A 5,741-nucleotide genomic window follows, 5' to 3' on the forward strand; every position below is an offset into this window, starting at 1 on the left:
GCTGAGAAGATGATGGAAAAGGCTTGCCATTGCTAAACCTGTTTCTTCCACCATTATTGTTGTTGAAACCTTGTTGAGGTCTCTGTTGATCCTTTCATGAGAGATTTGGATGATTTCTCCATGAAGGATTATAGGTGTTTCCATAGGGTTCTCCCATGTAGTTCACCTCTTCCATTGATGGGTTCTCAGGATCATAAGCTTCTTCTTCAGATGAAGCATCCTTAGTACTGCCTGGTGCAGCTTGCATTCCAGACAGACTTTGAGAGATCATATTAACTTGCTGAGTCAATATTTTGTTCTGAGCCAATATGGCATTTAGAGTATTAATCTCAAGAACTCCTTTCTTCTGATTGGTCCCATTGTTCACAGGATTCCTTTCAGAAGTGTACATGAATTGGTTATTTGCAACCATTTCAATGAGTTCTTGAGCTTCTGCAGGCGTCTTCTTCAGATGAAGAGATCCTCCAGCAGAGCTATCCAATGACATCTTGGACAGTTCAGACAGACCATCATAGAAGATACCTATGATGCTCCATTCAGAAAGCATGTCAGAAGGACACTTTCTGATCAATTGTTTGTATCTTTCCCAAGCTTCATAGAGGGATTCACCTTCCTTCTGTCTGAAGGTTTGGACTTTCACTCTAAGCTTACTGAATTTTTGAGGTGGAAAGAACTTTGCCAAGAAGGCATTGACTAGCTTTTCCCAAGAGTTCAGGCTTTCTTTAGGTTGTGAGTCTAACCATATCCTAGCTCTGTCTCTTACAGCAAAAGGGAATAGCATAAGTCTGTAGACCTCAGGGTCAACCCCATTAGTCTTGACAGTGTCACAGATCTGCAAGAATTTAGCTAAAAACTGATGAGGATCTTCCAATGGAAGTCCATGGAACTTGCAATTCTGTTGCATTAGAGAAACTAATTGAGGCTTAATCTCAAAGTTGTTTGCTCCAATGGCAGGGATAGAGATGCTTCTCCCATAGAAGTCGGGAGTAGGTGCAGTAAAGTCATCCAGCACCTTCCTTGCATTGTTGGCATTGTTTTTGTTTTCGGCTGCCATGTCTTCTTCTTCTTTAAAGATTTCTGTTAGGTCCTCTACAGAGAGTTGTGCCTTAGCTTCTCTTAGCTTTCGCTTCAAGGTCCTTTCAGGTTCAGGGTCAGCCTCAACAAGAATGCTTTTGTCTTTGCTCCTGCTCATATGAAAGAGAAGAGAACAAGAAAATATGGAATCCCCTATGTCACAGTATAGAGATTCCTTGAGGTGTCAGAGGAAAAGAAAAATAGAAGGAAGAGGTAGAAGAATTCGAACTTATCAAGAAAGATGGAGTTCGAATTATGCATTGAGGAGGAGTGTTAGTCCATAAATAGAAGGATGTTAGAAGAGGGGAAGAAATTTTCGAAAATAAATTAAAAAGATTTTAAAAACATTTTGAAAAATACTAATTGATTTTCGAAAACTAAGAGTGGAAAAGAAATCAAGTGATTTTTGAAAAAGATTTTGAAATTAGAAATTAAAAAGATATGATTGAAAACTATTTTGAAAAAGATGTGATTAAAAGATATGATTTAAAAGTTATGGTTTTAAAAAAGATATGATTGAAAAGAGATGATTGAAAAACAATTTAAAAAGATTTGATTTTGAAAATTAATAACTTGCCTAACAAGAAAGATATGATTCAGACATTAAACCTTTCTCAACAGAAAAGGCAACATACTCTGAGATGTTGAATCAAATCATTAATTGTTAGCAAGTATTTTTGAAAATGGAAAGAAATTGATTTTGAAAATATATGATTGAAAAGATATGATTTGAAAAAGATTTGATTTTGAAAAATTTTGAAAACTTGAAAAAAATTGAATTAAAAACAAAATCTTCCCTCTTGTGCCATCCTGGCGTTAAACGCCCAGAATGGTATACATTCTGGCATTTAACGCCCAAAACTCACCCCTTTTGGGCGTTAAACGCCCAGCCAGGCACCCTGGCTGGCGTTTAAACGCCAGTTTTCCTTCCTCACTGGGCGTTTTGAACGCCCAGCTTTTTCTGTGTAATTCCTCTGCTGCATGTTCTGAATCTTCAATTCTCTGTATTATTGACTTAAAAAGACACAAATTAAAAATTTTTTTGGATTTTTAATAATGAGGAATAATTAAAATGAAACTAAGATCAAATAAACAATGCATGCAAGGCACCAAACTTAGAAGTTTGTATACTATTGACACTAACAACTTGAGAATGCTTATGAGAAACAACAAAACACACAAAACAAGAGAATTTAAAGATCAGAACAAGGAAATCATCAAGAACAACTTGAAGATCAATTAAGACACATGAATGAATTCGAAAAATGCAAGAAGAACAGAAACATGCAATTGACACCAAACTTAAAATGAGACACTAGACTCAACAAGAAACATACAATATTTTAGGTTTTTTATGATTTTGTAAATTTTTTTTGGATTTTTCGAAAATTAAGTGGAAAAGAAAATAAGGATATCAAAATTCTTAATGAGAATTCCAGGAATCATGCAATGTTAGTCTAAAGCTTCAGTCTAAAGAAATTAGACCTGGCTAGCCAAGCTTCAGCAGGACATTACATTCAAGAGCTAAATTGATGAGAATCAATCAGCTTTGGTGATGATAAGAACATCACCTTGAAACACTAGAATTCATTCTTAAGAACTATGAAGAAAAATACCTAAGCTAAGCAACAAGATGAACCGTTAGTTGTCCAAACTCAAACAATCCCCAGCAACGGCACCAAAAACTTGGTGTTGTTGCCGGATCAAAACTTGGCACTGTTATTGCAGGGAACAAATGCGAAACTATAGTAAGGACAATTAATTCCCCGGCAACGGCGCCAAAAACATGGTGCACGAAATTGTGATCATCAATGGCGCCATCAACATGGTACGCTCAATTGCAATGTCAACTCTTTATCACAACTTCGCACAACTAACCAGCAAGTGCACTGGGTCGTCCAAGTAATAAACCTTACGCGAGTAAAGGTCGATACCACAGAGATTGTTGGTATGAAGCAAGCTATGATCGTCTTGTAAATCTCAGTCAGGCAGATTCAAATGGTTATAGATGATTTATGAATAAAGCATAAAATAAAGATAGAGATACTTATGTAATTCATTGGTGAGAATTTCAGATAAGCGTATGGAGATGCTTTGTCCCTTCCGTCTCTCTACTTTCCTACTATCTTCATCCAATCCTTCTTACTCCTTTCCATGGCAAGCTGTATGTTGGGCATCACCATTGTCAATGGCTACAGTCCCGTCCTCTCAGTGAAAATGTTCAACGCGCTCTGTCACAGCACGGCTAATCATCTGTCGGTTCTCAATCAGGTTGGAATAGAATCCAGTGATTCTTTTGCGTCTGTCACTAACGCCCAGCCTTCAGGAGTTTGAAGCTCGTCACAGTCATTCAATCATTGAATCCTACTCTGAATACCACAGACAAGGTTTAGACCTTCCGGATTCTCTTGAATGCCGCCATCAATTCTAGCTTATACCACGAAGATTCTGATTAAGGAATCCAAGAGATATCCACTCAATCTAAGGTAGAACGGAGGTGGTTGTCAGGCACACGTTCATAGGTGAGAATGATGATGAGTGTCACGGATCATCACATTCATCAAGTTGAGGAACAAGTGATATCTTAGAACAAGAATAAACCGAATTGAATAGAAGAACAATAGTAATTGCATTAATACTCGAGGTACAGCAGAGCTCCACACCTTAATCTATGGTGTGTAGAAATTCCACCGTTGAAAATACATAAGTGATAATGGTGATCATTGGCTTCGGCCCCAGAGAGGGAACCAGAAGAACCAAGATCTGATCTAAGATCTAAAGTGATCAAAAGATTCAAAGATCTAAAGATGATCAAAGATCCAAAGATGAAAATACAATAGCAAAAGGTCCTATTTGTAGAGAACTAGTAGCCTAGGGATTACATAAATGAGTAAATGACATAAAAATCCACTTCCGGGCCCACTTGGTGTGTGCTTGGGCTGAGCATTGAAGCTTTCATGTGTAGAGACTTTTCTTGGAGTTAAACGCCAGCTTTTGTGCCAGTTTGGGCGTTTAACTCCCATTCTTGTGCCAGTTCCGGCGTTTAACGCTGGGCAATTTTGATCTGATTTGGAACGCCGGTTTGGGCCATCAAATCTCGGGAAAAATATGGACTATTATACATTTCTGGAAAGCCCAGGATGTCTACTTTCTAATGCAGTTGAGAGCGCGCCAATTGGACTTCGGTAGCTCCAGAAAATCCACTTCGAGTGCAGGGAGGTCAGAATCCAACAGCATCTGCAGTCCTTTTCAGCCTCTGAATCAGATTTTTGCTCAGGTCCCTCAATTTCAGCCAGAAAATACCTGAAATCACAAAAAAACACACAAACTCATAGTAAAGTCCAGAAAAGTGAATTTTATCTAAAAACTAATAAAAATATAATAAAAACTAACTAAAACATACTAAAAACAATGCCAAAAAGCGTATAAATTATCCGCTCATCAGCAGGATAACTCTAACCAAGGCTGGAGAGACAATTCTAACCAGGGTTGGAGGGACAATTCTAACAGAGGAGGCAGAGATAACAATGGAAATCATTGGTGGAATAACAATAACAACTTCAGGTAGCAGAATCAAAATCAGGCCTATAAAGCATCTCATCTCAGACATCCTCAAAATCCTCAGCAAACCTCTCAGATCACTTACCCCTCTTCATCTCCTAATGATGAATTACTACAAGCCATTGATCGGAGGCAACAAGCCATGGAAAACAACCTTACTTCTACTATGAATGTTTTGACTTCTACTTTACAAACCCTTGTCTCATAGATTGGATCAATGAACAACTCTAACAACCAGTCCTCAAGCTCTGGTGGACTCCCCTCTCAACCATTATCCAACCCAAAGGGTGGTATTAATGCCATCACCCTAAGGTCCGGAACCACATTGCAGGAGAGGAATCAGGAGGAGCCAAGCCCACCAAAATACGCCTCAGCTGAAGAGGTAGTAGAAATAGAAGATGTTGAAGAGGAAGAGGACATACAGGACATAGCTGAAGAAGAAGAAGCTCAACCACAGGAGGAAGCACCAAAAGGCGCAGACATTGCAGAAAACACCACTCCCATTCCATTTTCACAACTTGCAAGGAAGCCCAGGAAGCAGTTGGAACCTGATCCCAAAATGGTAGAAATCTTCAAAAAGGTTGAGGTAACTGTTCCCCTTTTTTATGTTATTCAACAGGTACCTAAATATGCAAAGTTTCTAAAAGATTTATGTATACATAAAGACAAAATTAATAAATTAGAAACTATCCCTTTAGGTAGTTCCATATCTGCTTTAATGGGAGGATTACCTGAAAAGTGTAGTGACCCAGGTCCCTGTATAGTTAGTTGTACTATTGGTGGTTCAGTAATTTATGATTGCATGTGTGATTTGGGAGCATGTGTTAGTATAGTGCCTTTATCTGTATATGATGTTTTAAGGCTCCCTCCCTTAAAAAGGTCGGCAGCTCGTTTTGTGTTGGCAGATAAAAGCATTATTACAGTAGCTGGAGTTGCTGGAGATGTTTTGGTGAACATTAAAGGGCTCACTTTCCCAACCGATTTCTATATCTTGGAGATGCCCAATAATGACTCAGATAAGCCATCATCAATCCTACTTGGCAGACCATTCCTGAAGACATCAAAATTCAAATTAGATGCTTTTTCAGGAACATATTCTTTTGAAA

The 5,741-nt window shown here is 38.3% G+C and overlaps 1 non-coding gene across 1 annotated transcript; it reads left to right on the top strand.

The window, feature by feature from the left end:
* The first annotated feature begins 541 nt into the window (after nt 1–541).
* Nucleotides 542–649, top strand: LOC130964495 (small nucleolar RNA R71). The gene has a single exon (XR_009080586.1). It is a non-coding gene; the product is annotated as a small nucleolar RNA R71 (small nucleolar RNA).
* The last annotated feature ends 5,092 nt before the right edge of the window (nt 650–5,741 follow it).

Source organism: Arachis stenosperma, chromosome 2, assembly GCF_014773155.1.
Source record: "Arachis stenosperma cultivar V10309 chromosome 2, arast.V10309.gnm1.PFL2, whole genome shotgun sequence".
Classification (NCBI taxonomy): Eukaryota; Viridiplantae; Streptophyta; class Magnoliopsida; order Fabales; family Fabaceae; genus Arachis; species Arachis stenosperma.